This window comes from Bombus pascuorum, unplaced genomic scaffold, assembly GCF_905332965.1.
Source record: "Bombus pascuorum unplaced genomic scaffold, iyBomPasc1.1, whole genome shotgun sequence".
In the NCBI taxonomy this organism is placed as follows: Eukaryota; Metazoa; Arthropoda; class Insecta; order Hymenoptera; family Apidae; genus Bombus; species Bombus pascuorum.
Genome location: NW_026869745.1, coordinates 543,376 through 565,222, shown reverse-complemented (window position 1 = coordinate 565,222; position 21,847 = coordinate 543,376). Strand labels below are relative to the sequence as shown.

Below are 21,847 nucleotides of genomic sequence, written 5' to 3'. Positions count from 1 at the left end.
GCCCACGAGCCATATCTAGCTCTCCTTGTCTTTACTACCTAATTCATTTACCAATGGGCATCGCGGATCGTTACCCTCACTTTTCCACCAAAAAGTGTGGACAACGAATCCGCGTTCTGAGTTCCAAAGGGAACACCCACACCGAGCTTTCTTCTTTGATGGTACGAGACCGTTCAAACAGTTCCGTTCTCAATTCCAATTCAGTCACAATATTGACCTTTGTAATAAAACACTAAGTCTAAAGAATAAAAACTATACTAAAATCAACAGTTGTGTAATTATTCAAAAATTACGTGACACCCGTCTCGTGCTCCCCATGTGAAGTGTGTATCTATGTGAAGTCCAAGGTATTTGACTTGCCTTGTTTGTGTTATTTGCGTGCCGTTCAGGAAGATGTTTGGTGTTATCTGTTTTCTCAATGTGAATGTGATGTGGTTGCATTTGTTAGGGTTAGCTTTGATTTGTTTGTCTTGTAGCCACTTTTCTATTTTTGTGATGTGCTCTTGTAGTATTGTGGCTGCTGTTACAGGGTTAGTGTGCCTGACTAGCACGGCTGTGTCGTCCGCGAATGTCAGTATTTTGCTATTGGTAGTTGTTGGAATGTTGGCCGTGTATAGTGTGTATAGTATGGGTCCTAGGACGCTTCCTTGCGGAACACCTGCTTTGATGTCTTTGGCTTCGGAGTGTGCGTCCTTGATTTTTACTGTGAAGGTTCTGTTGCTTTAGAACCATGACGTATATTATACATATATAATATAGATAATATAAGGATAAAGGGAAAATCGAAAGAAAATCGACATACCGTAGGAGTTTCTTTTATTTTGCATAACTATACAGTAATTTACAGTAATAAACATCAAATCCTACGGTTACAACACTTACACGACATTTTATTATATTTTATTTTAACACGCAAAACATGTATGTATAACATCTACATCTAAAGCATTTAGTACTAATACGGCGAACTTCTTCACCTTCGTCATATGAGCCTTTCCGGTCCGTGGTATTACACACCTGTAATCAGAAAATCGTGTCCGTCCGGACACAGTATTTTATATTTGGCCTACCTATAAGTTGTTTGAAAATAAGATAAGAGAAAAATGTAAAGCCGAAGGACCTTACCCCTTCTGTTATGATTCCTAATTGTGACCGGAGCGGCCACTACTCTAGCGAAGTATGCCATTTGTTCGAAACCCAATAGAATCTCGCTTCCTTCGGGCAGCGGAGAATATAAGATTTTGAGGACCGGAGGTCGGTGGACCTCGTTGTTGTTCCGCCGCCGATATTTAGATCCGCTTACACGGATCATGCATTGATCGGGATAATGGTCCACGATCTGGAACGGAAAGAGAAAATTCATACGTTTAGTCTCGTATGATTGCATGCCATGTTATATTCTTGTGCGAAACGATGCCACGACAGTTGGATAAGGTAGTTAATACGAATATACGTTGTTACAGGCAGATATATCTTTTTCATTTTCAGCTATTTTACGGGGATGTTGAAGAAGTTACAGTAACGAGATATCTTAGTAGGACTATAGTAATTTAAACTTTGATATTGCTACGTCCTTCTATATGAAATAATTGATTTCAGAAATGTGTAATATTGTTCAAAATATAGTGAGAAAAAATTCTGTTAAATATTTATTAGATTTCGATTTAAAATTTGAAGTTAAGCGAACGCAACGTCCTTAACCTTAAACCTTATTATTGACCTTATATTATATTAACCTTATTTGAAGATAGAGATATAAAGGTTTGAAGATATCACCAACTTTTCTCATTAAGAAAGAAAAACGCATAAATTAAATGAGAAAATCAATATTTCCAAATAGCATTGGAGGATTTCCCTTAATTTCCACGACACTTTTGAATTTGAAAAAGCATAAAACATTTGAAAATCTATGGAAACGAATGCACATACAGAGCTTAACGAAACGGCTCATACCTTCTATGTACACTCGACGGTAGAAAAAGATCGCAGAAAGAACGAATAAAAAGAACGCGATGAGTCGGCGGAACATGTCATTAATTACTATACACGGTTCGTACCTAACGAAGAAACGTGAATCCGTCGCGACGGCGGCATTGCCACTCGAAGTTCATTGGAAGTCGTCCCCTAGGTCTTACATTAATTAACAATGTCAAGGCTTGATATGACATCGACGAGTAAAAGAACGCTTCTAAAAAAGATAGAAAGAGAAAGAGGAGAGAGAAAATTCGAGTAAACATCAAAGAAAACCATATAGAAAAAAAACGGAAATGATCATGTACAGGCTGTTGATATTTATACAAATTCATATTATTATGAATATAATTAAGAAAACGAAACGTAGGCAGAGAACTGTTTCACGTATTAAATATCATAAGAAGTATTTTATTAGGCAGTTTTGAAAGTTTATAACGAAATTTAAGAAAATTTTAAAGGTATTGTGCTTTCATTATAGAATTAGCGTATCATTAAGCGGCACATTCGATAATATTTTGTTATTTTTCTGGGTAGCTTTACGATTTTTTTCTTCTTCTTCTTTTTTTTTTTTTTTTTTTTTTTTTTTGATGTAAAAACTATTTTAGAAATGTCAAATGTCATATGAATAAAATGGGGTAAATTCTCAATGAATACCTTCGTCTACTTTTCATGGAAATAATATCTTTTTTCCTTGCTGGAAATCACACTGTTTCTATTACCCAGAAATATTGCTACAGAAAGATATCTGTAATTGACACATTTTTGACGTCTAATTAAAAAAACTGTTTGTCAAACAGTATTTTGCAAAATTACGTAATTTTTTTATTAGATAATTTTCTTTAGATCTGATAAATATATGTAATATATAGAATATAATAAATATCAGGTGTGTAAGTATAAAACCGGAATTGCGACTGGCGATGAAAAGTGGATATATTTTGAGAATTCTGAGCGTAAAAGATCATGGGTAGCTCCAGGCGAACCACCGACATCGGCTACAAGAACAAATCGCTATGGACGGAAAACGATGCTCTGTGTTTGGTGGGATCAGAAGGATGTGATCTATTATGAGCTGTTAAAACCTGGCGAAACCGTTAATACTGAGCGCTACCGACAACAAACGATCGATTTGAATCAAGCTTTGCGTGAAAAACGACCAGAATATGAAAAAAGGCAACACAAAGTAATTTTGCTCCATGATAATGCACCATCGCATACAGCAAAACCGGTCAAGGAAACGATCGAAGCGTTCAGTTGGGAAATACTTTCGCACGCGGCTTACTCACCAGACTTGGCTCCGTTCGATTACTATTTATTTGTATCGATGGGACACGCACTTTCTGACCAGCACTTCGCTTCTTACGAAAATGTACGAAAATGGCTCGATGACTGGTTTGCCTCAAAGGAGAGACAGTTTTTTTGGCGTGGTATCCAGCAATTGCCAGACAGATGGGGAAAATGTATAGCTAGCGATGGGTAATACTTTGAATAAAATATTTCTAATCATTGTATTTTCTATATAAAAATTCCGGTTTCATATTTACATACAACCGGTACATCAAGCTGTAGAACATAAATTTACTTATTATGTAACATGTGGAAATGTCAAAAGCGCTAGGAATTTTTCAAATATTTTCGATATTTTATATATAATAACTTTTGCAGCTTTACATTTCTTATAGATGGATAAAAATGTGTACTGTACTGTACATGTGACGTTCGAAACTTGAGAGAGGCCTCGTCGGAAGAAACGACACAAAGAGCAGAAAAAAAAACAGTAGCATGGCAAAAGAGGGTGCAGAGTCAGACGAACGATGCGAGGTGATTAATATCACCGGAGAAATTCGCGATTCAACGACGACTTTCCATCTATTCTCGCAGGTATCGCTCGATAACGCGCCTATTAATTGGATACCGATTCCTATCTCAAGAGAGACATTGTTACTCGTATATAGGTGTCTCGACGAAATTTCCATGGAATATTTACGAGACGCGTTGCGAATATTTACGAATCGTGACTTTTATGCATGGTTCGAAATTTTTCACGCGTCCATTCCATCCTTTGAATTTTACGATATGAAACAATGTCGCATTTTGACAATGTCTCAGAGTACGATATACTATATACTATATCAGTGTTATTTCCAAAATTTTGCATAAATATTCGGACACTTTACAATTATTGCAGATATCAAGATAATGCATACGAAATGTTGTTCCTCTAAAACTTCAATTTAGCAAGCAATATTACTAATTATGAAATTTTCTCATATCGTTAAATATCAACAGTATTATGGATGAAGAAATTTCTTATAAATGACATACATTGAACGTTAGAGAGATTTATAAGGAACACATCGAAAGTTCATTATTGGTCATCATAGATAATCGCTATGTTCGCATGATCCTGTTACAGAAGTTCAAAGTGGAAAGAAGAACATGAAAGTTGCTAGAAACAAACCTAGTATATAGGAAGACTTTAACACTTTATCTACATCACTCAGTCAGGTCTTTAACACAAAAAAGCTGTAAATGAAGAAAATTATAACAGCTGTATTATAAGAAATTCTTCATCTTAAAATTGGCGATTCTTACAAACCTGTAATAACAAAACTGAATATTCACTGAGAAAGTACCTTGAATGAATTGGAAATTGACTTCCACAACATTTACGCGCAGTTAAAGGTTGTGTATTTTCGTGCAGTCGCGGGGAGGCGACTTTCGTGAGGCGCGTCAACGGCAGTCGTAAATCCCCGTTACGATTATACGAATCGACACCGCGAGCAGGCCGATCCCCTTATTTCTGTTAGGATAATAGGGCTGTTTGTGGTTGAATAACTGTAGTCTATAGTTATATAACAGAAGTATATTTACACCAGATTACAACCCGTAGACCGTATAGAGAAAATCTTGGAGGTCGTCGGACAGTACGTTAGTACGACAGTACATAGCGTTAGCGCGTTGAATGCCGAGACCGTGTTAGAATAGTAGACGTGACTGCCCGATGAGCGAAAGAATTGATACCGCGATGTTATCTGAGTCAAGAGCATCTGTTCATTATCTGGACCTGAGAGTGATTAAAATTTGTGTTCTTAGCAGGGGTCGAATGAAACAGTTAACTTTTATAGATAAAAATTGTTCTCTGAACTTTCAACTTTTCAATTAGGATAGTCATTTTGTATTACGTTAACAAAAGTTCTGAAGGGCCATATAACATTTAACAGATATTTTAGGGTAAAATATAAAAGTTGGAATTGTTTTTAAATTAGCATTATTAAAGGAATTGAAAGCAAGGTAAGTATAGAAGAGAAAGGAAGTTGTGATTTTTATAAGCGTAACTGTTTTATTGTACTAGCAACAGGAGGAAAATTGAACAAAACGAAATGAATTAATGTGAAAAATTTAGATTGGCATTTTAGATTGGGAAATGCAAACATTAAAAATGGATCAAAACATCGTTAATAAGGATCAAATTTTAGGATTGAAAATTTTCGTTGTTTCGACATGTCAGCTCAAAACGTACTGATTCTATTATAATGGTCAAAATGTATTAAATGTATTGAACGTATTGCATATATATATTATATTATATTATATTATATTGTATTGTATTTTATTATTTATAACACTTACTATATCATTTATTGTATTTTACTTCTTACAAATGTAAGATTTTGTTATTTATTTAGAATGGATTAAATAGGAAACGATGGTTATTTCAATTAAACTAAATACAGTAATGTCCTTTTTTTTTTTTTTTTTTTCGTAGAGGAAATCATAGGTCCAAACAGGTTTCAATATGGTTTTGTATAGCGTAATTTTACTTTGCGTGCTTAAGTTGGAACGTCAGCCGATGAGCCAGTAGAATTTTTTAAATTTTGCTTCGAGTTGTTTGGTTTTATCTAAGATATTTTGTTTCCATGTCAATCTTCTGTCCAGAATCATGCCCGGATATCCGACTGACTCTTTATCTGGGATAGGTATATTGTTTATCGTCACCTGTGGGCATGTTTGTTTTCGTAGCGTGAAAGTTATGTGGCTGGATTTGTTAGAGGAAGATTTGAAATAAAACTGCGATACATTCGATATGGAAGAATGGTTTTTGGGTCGTCACACACACACACACAGAAGTCAATGGCTGAAAACGTTTGAAATATACACGCGAATGCATGAAAATGGAGTAATCGAAGCCAGTTCGGGATATTTTTCGGTTTTACATTATATCGAATCTGCTTTAGCTGTTCCTGTGCTACTTTTTTTATTAGATCGACGAAACAATGATTAGAAAACGAAAAGAGGACGGTTTGAAAATTTAAAAAGAATATGACTCAACAATATCGTTTGTAGTTTTACATCGAATTCATAGATTGCCTGTTTTAGTACATCTTTTTTATATTTCAATCTTATTCTAGTTTTAACAAAGAAAGGCTCTTAATGGTTTAAAAAAAAAACTTTAGCGCAAAATAGAATCAAAAGATCGTCCATATTAACTGTTAAGGTTATTCGATGTATGTGGAATTAAAGAAACGCGTGAATAAATTGTAAGGTATTGTAAGTAAGTAAGTAAGTAAGTAAGTATATATATATATATATATATATATATATATATATATATATATATATAATATATATATAATATATATAATATATATAATATAATATATATAATATATAATATATATATATAAATATATATACAGGGTGCGCCGTTAGAATTCGGACAGAATTCAATTTGTAGTTCCCACCATATTAGAATTCAGATGTTTGTGCTGATTGACTCTGAAGTTAGTTAAATATGTCAATAAGTCTTCTATAACCTCAAAATGACAGAACTCGTTAAGCAAAACCCGGAATACGATAGAAGAGCGGCGATTATAGAAAGTCTTCGCGCCGGGAGAACGCCGGTCGAAATTATAAAATTCTTTAGCTACCCAAGATCGACGGTAATTTAATTTTGTTGTGGGCAAAACCAAATTTCCAGCAAGTGTTCACGTTTTGAGCGTTGTCTCAAGTGAGGGCGACGTCATGCCTCCGCACTTCTTCCAAAAAGGCGAAAGAATCACAAAGGAGGTTTATTTGGAGGTCCTGAAGACAGTAATAAAGCCGTGGATGGAAATTACGGCTTCTGGAAGGCCGTATTTATTTCAACAAGATGGCGCACCTGCTCACACAAGTCATCTTGTTCAAAATTGGCTCTCTGACAATGTGGACATGTTTTGGTCGAAAGATTTCTGGCCTCCTAACAGTCCCGACCTAAACCCATTGGACTATTACGTGTGGGGCGTTATCGAGAGACAAACTAATAAATGCAGGCACCCCAACGTCAACTCCCTACGAGCTGCTATCGAGTCAGAATTCGCGACAATTAAACGCGACCAGTTGAAGTCAGCGTGCTCGCGCTTTAGAGCAAGAATAGAGCAGGTCATAGAGGCAGAGGGTGGTTACATAGAATAAAAGTTCTCAGCAAGGACCCTTTAAATGAGATATAACAACATTTTCATGTGTTTTTGTGTATTGACTTAAATAAACAACTTTCTGCACAAAACTTCTTTTGTCCGGATTCTAACGGCGCACCCTGTATATATAAATATATATATATATATGTCGGAGATGAAAGGACACCGGGCCCCCCCCCCCCGTTGGAATTATTTGGAAAAGCCTCAATACTGTAGCATCTACGAAATAACCCAGACACAGTCATTCGAAACTTGAGACAATGAGTTTAAGCTCGAGGCGACAACCGGTCGCCGAACGTAGCCACGGTCACGGGATGAACGTTCCACCTAACAGAGATATAAAGTAACATAGCTTTCCTTTAAAGAATTGGCAGTACAGACACTTGACAATAAGACATTCCAACAGCCCCGCAGCTCGCCACACACAGACCCCATTCTTTGGGCCAGATGATCGCCAGATGCCGATGCATCGTTTACAGTTTATGTTCAGATAGCCTGAGGAACCGTTACAAATCTTAGGACTTAGTTAACTAAAGTCCTTCAGATTGACAAACAGTCTTTATTCTATCAGCCTGTAAATCTGTCACCTATTGCGGGAAGTTATGAGAAAGCCTGATTTGGTCACGTACGACGTTGCCTGCTAGGAACTCTCTCTCTAGGGCGGCTAGCATCCTTTTCTAACCGCCAACATAGAAATTGACCAATTAACAGCAGCGTCTATTTCCCTCACCCTCCGAGTGGAGGCTTTCTTTGACGAATCCGATGATCTCGTGCCCTTAGGCACACCCCATCATAGTCTTCCTCGGCAGCGTCGTCGCGACGGAAAGTCATTCTTTTCTGGCAATCTGATTAGCTAAGAGTCAATCAAGCGTTCCTAGTATCGCGAGTAGTAAGTTGAGTCCGACTTAGACTTTGAAGCAAAGTATATTTGTTATCCCGTTGACCGTGGATTCGCTATATCGAACCTAGGGCCATTGTCATTAGCGTCCAGCTACCGCGTCCGATCGTCAATCTTGTATCAGCCATACTTGTGTAATAAATATCTGTGCGACAACCATGAACCACACTGGTGAAGATTCATTATACGCCCCTAATGCCAACCCGACATATATATATATATATATATCAAACATATTGCTAACATACTTTGCATAGTTCTCGTGCAAATTTGCATATTCTATATGCATAGATGTTGTATATTTCTTACACATTTACGATGCATAAACATCCGCCATCTACTCATCACAGTGCTAACGAGATTTCAAAATGATTCCTATAACGCGAATAATACATTCATAAAATATGTCTGCAAATATCTGAATATTCTTGTGTTGTATAGCAAAATATACAATACGGACTCCGCCATTAAAATGCAATACAGCCAGCCTAATTTCTTCTTCGTTCCATGCAAAAGAAGAAAGAAATACGGCAAACGGAAACGAAAGAGGGCGGTTTAGACAGAGGCAAAAATTTCGTACGTATTCGTCCTCCTTTCTTGTCGAAATGCGAAACTTTTCAACTTGAAAGCCAGCAAGTCAATGTGTTTCCTGGCGAACACGCAAAAGTGCGACCATGTCGGCCGAGATTTCCAGCGAAACGAGATCACCAACATGACGTGGAAACTTTTCCCAAGTTTCATCTCGTGAACGTCGCGTCGATTTGTTATGCTTCCTCGTAAGAAAGATTGCTCAATTTCGAGAGGAACGTAGTATTGATCAAATTAGGACTGTGAAATGAAATCGCAACCAGCCAAATAATGATTCATGGCATGTCTGATTATCGATATAAAATATCAAAATTGGAAAATCAATGACAATGGTTGAATAAGATGTAATTAAAAATCTCGTAAAAAAAATGTAACGATATTGTATCGATATGAATTCAATTACTATTTCAAATAACTACGATTTCAGTATCGAATTTGCCAAAATTTGCTCCGCTGGGCAATGGCCATTTATGTATATACTATGCGTGTTAAATATAAATACGTATATGATATTTTGAAACTTTATTGACATTGAGACAGGATTATCATGCTTATATTGGCAAAAATTTAAATCAATCTAGAAATGTGTATAATACACGCAGTAAATTAGTACAGAGCCATGGCGAGTATTTTATAATAAACGTTTAATATAAAGAGCATTTAATATAAACGGATAATTGAGTGTTTAAATTTACTTTTCCATCTTTACGAAATATGTACCTGCACCAAATAGCATCTTGCAGTTCCTACGTACATTTTTAGATTTGTTTCAAACTTTATCAGACGTAACCATGATAGTTGGATTGTAGTGCTAATTAAATTTCAAAATGTTCCGTGTCGCACAGGATATATTCATTAAAAGTCTCCATAAATGTTCGAATACTTTTTCGAACCAGTGTAAACTTACGAGATCGTGTGGTGTGTAGTTTTTTTCTAGATTCGCCAATTTCTAAAAACTAAACTCAAAATGTGCGCTCAAGTCGTTTAACACTTGTTGAAACAATTTGCTGCACGTTCATCGTGCAATTAATTGACAATACGGAACAATAAGAAGATCGAGCAGCCGCCACATGGAATCAATGAACACGTGCCAATTAACGCGATGCAGTTAATAGTTTGGCAGTCTCGATTGTCTCTCCTAATATTTATTCATTCCTTATCTCGTGCATCCTGACGACGTATTAATAATCACGCACGAATATTCGTAGATACGCGCTCGCACGCGTGCTTCTATTGCTTCAAATAGCACGTGCCTCGAATATGATAACAGATAGACACAGGCCGGTCAGCATACGGAAATTTCGTTCCTTTCATGTTTCAAACATCTCCTATGGCTCTGTGTGTGTGTCCCATTCGACGAGTCGACAAAGTCAATTCGAACAATACTTTCCACAGAGACGTTTCTTCCGGACAAAGAAGCTTTCAAATAAAACAAAACGAACGCTTTAAAACGCTCTCTCTGTTTGTGTTATATGTACCTTGTAGAGTGTATCGAGACGTAGCAAAATGTTTGTCGAGCTAAAATTCTCGCATATGAGACACAGGTTGTTTCACCTTTTCAAATCTTCTGCGAACACGTGCGAGAACTTAAGACTTTCTGGTTATGGTTCGATTATAAATTCCTCAAGCGATTCAATGGATTCGATGGATTTATTTATCATGTAGGATATAGCAGGATAAGACGTCCAGAATAAAAACCGATTTTATCAAGCAACGCACCATTCGATAATTTACCGGAAGCAAACGTTACAAACCTATTTTCATCACTCTGTCTCAATTTTGTTCAACTACGGTGCATCTTACCAACAAGTTTGAAAAAGGTTGAGAATAATAGTTATGCCAATATGTTGATATCGTAAATACAACAAAGTAAACGCTCTGAAACTTCAATATTAACTCCATATTTTTCAGCACCTTTTAGCGTTTTTCAATTTTTATACTTGGGATTTGTAACGAAAAAATCTAACAAAAATTTCTCTAACCTAAAGCACTTGTTTACAATGTCCTACGATTTTTTTTAGAATTTTTGCCTACCATCAAATAGAAAAAATAGGAAAAAGACGGAAAATCCGAATTTAGCCTATAACGACACTTCCGGTTGAGTTAAAGGGTTGGAATGGAATTGGTTTATGATGCATCGATGCTTCATCGAAGCTTCGGGATAGATGGTAGTTATGGAAAGTTGATTGAAAATTATGATACAGGTATCAGTTTGAGGACACATGTGGGATATTTGTTGCATCTGGAAAAGAGATAGGTAGATAGATGCTTAGGATCGAAAGAAAGAAGAAAGAAGAATGAAGAAAGAGCAAAAAGACAGGAAACTTAATATTAAATAATTAAATAAATGACAACACAAGTACTCAGGGAAAACGAAAATCTAAAGTAGTATTAATATAAAGCCAATATAATTATAATAACAATTTTTTAATAGCAAAGCGATAATAATCAATTGATATTGATATAAGCAGTGAAATTATAAATGGCAAAATGAAAATAAATGTTATGTACATGTTACATTATTAGATACATACAATATTAAAAATCATATAAATCTGTTGTATTGTTACATAAATTGTATGGAATGGAATAGGCGATGATGTATTATTACGATCAAAGTATGTTTATTGAGAAATGTACTACGAGTGAGATATCAATTCTGACACTGAGTGTTGTAAATGATGAGCGCATGATGCGTAGTATCATACTGTGTATGATATTTTTTATCAAAATATTTATTATTTAACAAAATTTATTTTCACCTATCGTAGTAGGTTGAGCAGGTGTATTTATGAAATTCAATAACGAATCTTCTATTGTTTGTCTAGGGTGGCGTTTCCTAGGTAGTTCAGTGGTGACTGAAATGTTTCGTGTATTTGAAATATGTGCGCCCTGCGTGTTTGAATTGTTGTTGTCTTGTTATATGTAAGATCGTATTGCATACTATTTTCTGAATTTATTGTATCTTTTCTTCTTAATCAAAATGACAATTATTCCTCCCCCCACACACACCCACCCACACACACACACACACACACACATATTTTTTTTTCCCCATATCGGCTGCCTATCCAAATCTCAACTTTCTACTATGTCCTTAATATTTCCCCACTTATTAACCAACTTTTTAAAATGTTTATTTTCTTACAAATACTTAAGTAACGTATATAGCTCAATAGATCTATGGTACAGTTATAGAATTGGACATACCACAATTGCAAGAAAAGTTTGTAAGGCTATTTGGTTCTACCTTAAAAAAAGAATGTTTTCCTGTATCTTCCAAAGAGAAATAGTTAGAAATATCTGTAATAACATAAAATAATATAAAAAATAATATAAGAAATAATATATGAGGATTTCTAAAATGTTTCCAATTTTCCAAATTGTGTAGGAGTCATAGATCACAAGCACGTGAGAATAATAAAACCAGAAACGTCCACTACGTTGCATTACAATTATAAATAATATTTTTCTGTAGTACCGCTCGGAATAATGGATTATTATATTTCAAATTATATATAATATAATTTTATGTAATTATTCTATAAATTAAAATTAATATTACAATAATATTACATAGATGTAAGAGCTGCCAGAAAATAATCTGACAGTTACATTTTTGAAAGAATTGAATTTTGTAAAAAAAATTACAAGTGTTCCGAATATTCCCAAAAATTAGCCACGTAATGAAACGGAATACAGCGAGAATACGTTAACATAAAGAAAGTATTTTTAATTACCGACTAACTCGAGCCTTTTATTTTGTTGGAACATGCATTTTATCGAATAAATAGAAAGTTTTCCGAAAGCCGCTGAATATAAAATTATCTTTTACTGTAGATGTTATAAAGCGTTGTTGCATTCTACATAATGCGAAGTACGAAGTAGAGATGAGTATCACTAAGAAGATTTAATTATAAAGGGATTGCATAATAAAACTTGTACTGAGAATCAAGACAAGCAGGTTTAATCATAAAACAAATAAGAAACAACCTCGCGGACTATTTTGTTAGTGATAATGGAAAAGTGTGCTGACAGAACGAACACATTCAGCGTAATGTTGACGAAGAATTACATCAACATAACGATACTTATTTTGTATAAAACAAAACAAATATACATATGCTTGGATTCGTATCTATCGTAGAGAATTATGTTTTTTATAAAAATGTTAAAATATTGAAAAATGCTGAATAATATTAAAACGATCGTCAATTTTAGCATTTGCTTGCAAAATATACTTTTTAAGAAGAAAAAGGCTTACTAGCGCAAATTTTCTCCGCTTCAAATTCGAATGTAAGTTTCTTCGTACTTGTAACCGAGTCAAATTTTCTTTACTTTTGTCATGGCATGGAATGTTGGGTTGTCATGGTATAACGTTTTCACGGTGAATTTTCGGATAATTTCCAACTTCTTCGATAAACAATTCCGTGTTGAAAGAATCCGCTCCATTCCGCTTCTTTTTTGGCCATTACACGCCAGTACGATCGTTTTACAATTTGGCAAAGGGCATACGATCATTGCGACATCGCTTGTTCAATTGCAGTGTCACGGTCGTCGCATACTCGTGTTTATTGCACGATTAAAAACATACGCATACGTATACCTGTCGAATCGTACACCGTCACCCCGTGGACGATGTCGCGACGCCCTTTGCATCGACCGTAAATAGACCGTGGAACAGCGAGCGAAGCGAGTATCGCGGCTGCAGTGATTGTGTACACATTTCCACGTATACTCGTATGTATAAGTAGAGTGAAACGTAATAGCAGTAATATATTTTTCTTAATAACTCGAAAATTATGAGTTTGCTGCATTTCGTACCACCACTGTTATATTTCTTGAGCAGAAACTTTCGAACAAGGTATCATACGCTTTAATATTCGTCAAGGCAGCAAATTTTTAAGTAGTGTCAAATTTTATTCGCTCCCCTAAGGAATATAAAGGACTTTTACTCTCACATGTATAACTCGGGCAGCTCGAAAATTTCAAATATTGTGAAATTTTACGTACAAGTAAGCCATCCGTAATATTTTTCGTTGCTGCCATAATTCGATCTTAAGGGGTGAAATCGCTCCTTGAAGAAAAATTCAGAATTTTCTATCTGAAGCGAAATATTTAAAAAACGGTGAAAGATATGTAGGAAAAAATGTGAACGAAAATTGCATCGTTTTATCGTATTCACTTAACTATGTAAACAAATTTTCGAAAAATTCATGATTTTCAAGTTACCACTCTCCGTTCCCCAAACCACCCCATAAAAAAATGTTGTTTACTATACATACTGAAACACCACTGAATACCTTCGTTTCATATCTGTAAATGATTTATACGTTAACTAAATTTAACGTTAAATAAATAAAAACATTAATTATAATAAATAAAACCAATTTTGACGCTTCTCTTTAATAAACTGATCTCATAACGCAATACTTAAATAATTTACATTATTTACATAATTTACACAAAGATTATCAACAAATCTAATTACAACGGTATAACAGTTTTACTAATAAAATTGACTTTTAAACATTGAATTCCTTTTTTGCATATTTCTGCATAACGAAGAGTTGTATTATAAATAATAAACGATAAAAGCAGCGAAAATCGCGGTTTGTAATTGGTACCATAATGATATTCCTCGTAGAAACGCTTGAAATAAAGATACAAATCACGTAAATGGTCTTTCACTACAAAAGTAACAGAAATCTACAAAATTCTGGAACTCGCTGCTATGCGTTTTTAAATATCCGCTTTTAAACCATGCTTATTGGGAGATATGTTTGAAGTGAACGGTGACATTATTACGGATCACATCTCCTAATTGTACGCAAGCTTTCAGAATATTTTGATTTTTCCGCTTGCCTAACTTTCCCTGTTACATTTTATTGCATTACAGTACTGTATTACAATATAAATCGCGAAATAAATTGCTACATTTTTATCGCAGCATGTCATCTTCTCTGCCTTTCTCATTTAAAAACTGTTGTTCTATTCATAACTCATAAAATCTCTGTAATTTACAATTTAGTGAGATTTCAATTTGTTTAAAATTTGTAGATATCTATATGAAATAATCCTTTGAATCCTATTGAATCTTATTTCCGGCCCATGAAAATTAGTACATTTCCTTTCTAGAACAAAATATTTCGTCAACTCCTCATTGAGAAAATCAAGGTAGTCAGAATATAATGTCCAACTAATTTTCCATCAATCTTTTAAAAGAAGAAGATTTCTCGTAGTTCGAGTAATGTAAGAATTCCAACAATTGAAATACACATATTTATAAAAATTGTACATGTATGCTCGAAAGGATCACACGCAAAGGATCAAAAATATCGGAAAATACTCAATATCGTAATTGCAATACGCTTAAAATGTAATTCCAGTACACAATGTGTTAACGTTTCAGAATCAATGCGTACTTTGTATCGATGTCGATATTGTAACAATGTTGAAAGCTACGGCCACAAATTGAACTTATACAGGGTGTCTCACAAATGAGATCACCTAAATATCTGCCTTATTTACGATTGTGCGAAAAAACACTTCTGAAGGCAACTATTGTATTTCAAGGGTAGCTCGCAACGATGATTTTTCACGAGATTTCAAGGGGTGATCGATACACTCTTCATTCTTTATATAAAAGTATTAAGGTATTAAGGTATCTGAAAATGCTTAGTTTAAAAGACCTTAATTTTGACCTTAATTTTGTAAAACTCGTAAAACGGCGCGAAGTGATACACGGTTTATGTTTCCCTGTCTTTCCTACGCTACATTCGATGAAATTAAATAAAATCGGAATATCTTTTAAACAAGCATTTCTTACGCAATTACCTTGATACTTTCGCGCAAAGAACAATCCATTGGTATAAACAAATATATGGAGCTCTATTTAACAAAAATACCGATAACTTGAAACGACTAGAAATCTCCTAAAAAAAAAAAAAAAAAAAAAAAAAAAAAAAGAAAAGAAAAGAAAACGAAAAATTTCTTTCTAGCATTACACACATGCCCATTGAAATGGTTCAACTTTGTCCTGAGAAGTATTTGCATACAATCGTAAATAAGGTAGATACTACGTTTAATTGGGACACCCAGTATAGATCCAAAACTTGCTATCCAATCCCTTCAACGTGTAACCACCAAGACGTTGGCAATGAACTTTATAATCGTTTCGTTGCACGTATTTCATTTCAACGGTGGAATTGTCGTCAGAACCTCGTTCAGATCGTCTTTCGTTCGTTTATTCGTTCGTTATTGACCTTCTATCTCATCCGTGTGTTCGCTCGCTCAGCGTTACGCCGATATCATTATTGGAACGTGACACGCCTGTTGCTCTCGACACGGTGACGCACAGTTTACGGAAACTTTTGTAAGGTAGCAAGATCGTAACGCAATAATCCAGTCGATAAAATGACGGAACTTGTTTCGAATCCGTGATACTATGCGACACTGGATCGAACCAACGAGATTATTGAGTTTTTACACGGTGAAGCTTGTTTTAATGTGATTTGCTTTAGCTACTAGCGTGATTAAAATTATCAACCAGCAATTTTTCTTACCATTGCGTTTTATGACCATATAATAAATGATATAGTTCATACAAATGCACAAATTATTAATAAAGATATATCCTCGAAGCGGTGGAATTATTAGAATCATCGAAATTACTAGTTTTTAATTTTTCATACAGTTTACATAAAAATGAAATATATGTTAAGAAACTTTTGATGCTAGAATTACTTGAATGATTAAAATTACCAATTTATAATTCCTTTCTAAAAGTTTAAGAAATGTACAATAAGTTGCAGCAAGTTATATAGTTTATATAAATATAGAAAACCAATTTAGTAAATTACATTCTACTGCTATCGATTATTATATCTACTACCATCAATAATTAATGAAATGATCATTTTTGTTATAGATTAAAAACATATTAGTTCTGAGATTATTAACTCTTTTTCGTACTTCTATTCAACGTTATCAACATTTTTTCTTGCTCCAACTGTGCAATTTCCAATTTCTGCAGAATATTTATGTCGCTTTTTCTAAAATTTGATTCGATATAGAATGCCGATAGAATGAACATAAATATATGAAATGATAAGAGAAAGTAAAGAAATATTGAAAAAATACGTTGAATTAACGAATTTTTCGTAAACTTCCATGTCTGTAAAATATCATTATTTCAATATTATTTGACAATATTTAATCATGTCATCGGTAACTAAAAATTGCTGTTTCAAGAAAAATTTCCCCCAACTGCTTAACTTAAGTGATATACTACTTTCAGTATCACTGAATACATAATATTTGATAAAATTAGTCAAGATTCCAGTTTCTATATTAAAATCAAAAATATTAGAAGATAGAAATAGCTATGTTAAAGTAAAAAATATTAAATTATTAAAGCTTGTATATAAAAATAACCTAATTATATTAGAATAATACCTAAATTATCACGCACATAGCTTACATTCGTAAATAAAAGTTTCACGTCGTGCAATTGTAATTGGCTTAAACATGGCTAGACGATATTGCGACAGATCCAACGAATATCCTATATCCGGTGCATTTTTCAAAGCCCTTTATCCAACGATATGTGTAAACATTTCATTTGACAGCAGGAGCAAACCTCTGTTGGATTTCATATGTATAAATCCTGGTGGACGCAAACATTATCAAAGTATTTTATTCTTTTTTACTTTTTTTTTATCTTTTATTCTTCAAAGTATCAAGATATTTTATTTTACACAGAATATGAAAATAAGAACCGTTTGGCATCGTTTCATGGACAGTGATCATCTCGTTTTCTGATCATCTCGTGATCAGAAAAGTCAATTTGCTGAAGTACAAAAAGCGAAAAAAAGGATGAGAAATTGATCGTAAATAGATTTGTGTACGTACCACTTCGTTACGAGGTTGCATACTGTTATCGTTGTTGGACCTTCTCGAGCCACTCGGGCCAGCCAAGCCCCTCGGGCCAGCCGAGCCACTCGGGCCAGCCGAGCCACTCGGGCCAGCCGAGCCACTCGGGCCAGCCCAGCCACTCGGGCCAGCCGAGCCACTCGGGCCAGCCGAGCTACTCGAGTCATTCGAGCTACTGGAGGCCTCGTACGTCGGCGATAATGCAATTCCTTCATCCACACTGTCCTCAGGTTCATCAGGTTCATCTAAACAGTTGGAACCAATGTTAGAGAACGAAGTCGGTAGACAAAGTGGCAACTGAAATTGACTGAAACCAATCTTTTGATCAGCTTTCTGACCAATCAAAATCAACGGATAAAGGCAAACTTTTTATCCTTTGATCATATCGTAGAAATAATTTTAGAAGAACGAATGTCGAGGACTATTTTACTTTTATGGAATGATGAATGATGGATTATCTAGAATTTTCAGAAGTAGAAGAATTTCGTCAAGTGGGAATTCTCTGAACGGAGAAATGGCAGGATATCGTTAATTCAAATATTCGTTGGAGAAATAAAATTATTGGAAAACGTATACGACAGGAAAGATTTAAATCTATTGCCGTCTTTCGGTCATTTTTTATCCAATTGTACCTTTTTAGCGGTAAAAATATCTCGAGTTTGAGCTAAATATAAAATAAAAATTTGTTATTGAGATGCGTGATATGTTTTGTAAATTTTATGTTGAACATTTCCTTAAAGGATTGCGAATCATTTTTATCTGTCAAGGTGAGAATGAGATTGAGGTACAAAAATCCGAGGTTAGCAACATAGGAGTTAGCAATACATTCGTATAAGTTATGTACAATATGTCCGTTTTAAATGTGTACACACGATTATTTCTGTAAGTAACAGAAATGCTAAAAAATGTTTCAAATGAAAGCCGTTTGACTTCATGGCAGAAACTTAATAAGATATTTCGATTTTTTTTTACACTCTTGTTTGAAAAAATTTCAACGCTAACGTATCCTTTCTAAATTATTACTATTATTATTAAAGAACAAAATTATTGTATAAATGTGCTACACATAAATATAATTTAATCATATAATTATAATTATAATGATTACAATAAAGAGAATAATCATTAACTAATAACTCTTTTAGCAATTAGTAAATATATAGTTGATCGATCGACCGTTTGGGAAGAGAACGCGGTCGCGGTAGAGCGTGCCAACGAGAGTCGTAAATTCTCGTTACGATATGTTTATTTATTCAGAAATATTAGAAATTTCGGATTTCCAATAATTTCTATCCTTTTTGTTGTTTTCTTTTTTCGCGGAGGAAACCTTCATAGGCGTCCCGCGCCTTCCGTGGAGAGGGCACCGGGTAGTGCCGGATTCGTACAGGCTAAAACCTCCACCACGATATGATCATCCCGACGTTTGGACGTTTGTAATATACTACAGTACTTGTATATAGTTTTAAGTATGTGTAATGACTCTTTTTTATTCATTTTCTAGCTATCTTTTGATACATATTTATTTATAATTAAGAAAAATTATTCGTGTACTCTTCATGTTTAATAATATTCATGAAGAATACCATTAATATAATTGCACGCTTCATTAATATTTCATATTTGAGCAACCTTCTTACACACATGCCTGCCTATTTTCTTATAGGCGTATGTGTCTGATTATAAAGCTGTCTCTTCTACTTGATCTTATGCTTAACCGAAACCTGTTCTTCGTTATTTCAATTCAACTGCTTGTACAGTTGAAGAGAAAAATATTACTTAACAAAGTTAGAACAATTGACCAAATGTCCAGTTGGCCAAATTGTAGAGTACAAATTAGATTAAAAAAAGGTATATAAATCTAATTAGTTATTACAAATATAGCAATAATATATTTGAATATTTACTATATATACTACTACATACATTAGATATTTAAATATCTGACTGTATTAACATTTGAAGCTTTTTTGTCAGTTAAAAAGACCTGCCTTAATCTACCTTATAATGTTTTTTTTATTTGGAAGTGGTTTAAAATCAATTCTCATTGAGAATTATAAGTAAATTATTCTGGCGTGGTACTATAACGCGTATAATAAATGATTATCGTATGTTTGATTCTAGTTGAATCGAATGTTTAAATCTAGAGGGTAATGTCTTTTTAGCCTGCGGATCCGATCCGTCGTGTCAAGTAATTGAGTAACTAGTGGATTTTGGTGGTTGTTAATTTTTGTGTTATATCTATTACTGAATTTGGATATTTCTTCTTTAACTGTAGGTATCTTAAGGTCGCGATGTATCGTTTCGTTGGTAACATACCAAGATGCATCTATTAAGGATCTTAGAGTTTTTGATTGGAATCGTTGGAGAATTTCTATGTTGGAATTACTCGCTATTCCCCATAATTGGATCCCATAGGTCCAAACAGCCTTATATGGCTTTATATACCTTAATACGGCTTTATATACCTTATAATTCAGAAATGAAAGGATCTGCAAATATACAGTGTGCAAAATGATTGAATAGGGTTATAATATACTATTATAGGTAGCTATGTTGATTATGCAGCACAAAATTATTGCAGTTTGACTTCATTGCAATTTTGTAATTAAAGTACATTTTGTCAAAAATAAGCAAATGTTTGTTGTAGGTATCAATGTGTAGGTATCAATGAGTTATTCTGAGTTATTTCAATTGAAAGTTTACGCTATGAAATATCGAATAGCGTAATAAGTATATAATATCTCTAATTATAAATTTTTGTACCAGGAAATTCTATTAAAGCTATTAAGTGATAGTAGAGGCGAACCTCTTCTTTCATTTTCTTCGTTCGCCTGTCACTTACGCGAAAAACGGTCGCTGGTAATAAGATGAACACTCTACATTTTAATGAAGAAAGCAGTCTCTTCGCACTAACTTGAGTTACTTGCACTGACAAAGCACTCCGAGTTAACGAATGGAAGTGGGACACACTATTTCTGGTTTTATTCCAAGAATATAAACCGTCTCCCTTTTGGATTTAAATGGGCGAAATGGTTCGAACTCCGACTGCCAATGAATATTGGTCTTTATCACAGTATTGATTTAATATGATAACTTCCATATTCATCGCTTATTTGCAATTATTCTTCCTCTATATCATCTTTTATTGTTTTCGATTTTCAAGTCTTTATATCTAACTTCTGATTATTTGCATATTAAATTTAATATTCAGCTAGTGTATATGCGATGTTCTTTGATTTAGTAGTGCATATTATTAGACTAGTGCAAAGTGTATTTGTGGAATAATGTATGACTTGCTACAAGTAATCGGGTTCGATTGTGATAGTTGTATATGAACGAGTAGATTTCTAAATCTTCGAAGCTTAACAGCTATTTATAGAACAGTCTACAAAAGGAACTGCGAGTATTGAATTTGACTTAGATTTATAAGTAGGTACTAGGTACGTATTGAACTTTATCCCATCGCTAGATATCAGCATAATTCAGCATCGATGTTTATCATATATCGATTTTTCATCGATGTCGATGAAACGAAATTGTCGCGGCACGAAATTATCGCGCTCTGTTGATTCGCTGATTGGATTCATTGGTGTGAGTGCAACGATTCCGATTTACGGCGGCGCATGGTGTTGTATCGTTTTCTTGTATTTTAAAAAGCGCGCAACACCGCACGGCTGAAATTATCGGTGAATCGCGTATCAAATGTTTCATTCGTGCGAGTTTAATCACTTGTAGGATACAATGGTGTAATGAATTTTATAGTATTTGTCCAAATATAGGTCCAGAAATATATAATAGTTATATTATTGAAAATAATGTAGAAATATTTTCGAGAAAAAGATAAAACTTTCTATTAGTAATCATTCTTATTTTTTTTATTACTGATTGTATTATTTATTACTGTTTATTATTATTCTCTATGTTACTCTTATTATTTTTATTATCTATATTACTTTTACTATCGTTATTGTTTATGCAAGTATTTTAAAAGTATTAA

General features: G+C 34.1%; 1 pseudogene; it reads left to right on the top strand.

The window, feature by feature from the left end:
- Positions 1–21,847, top strand: part of LOC132915822 (cytosolic endo-beta-N-acetylglucosaminidase-like) — a 38,211-nt pseudogene that overhangs the window by 729 nt on the left and 15,635 nt on the right.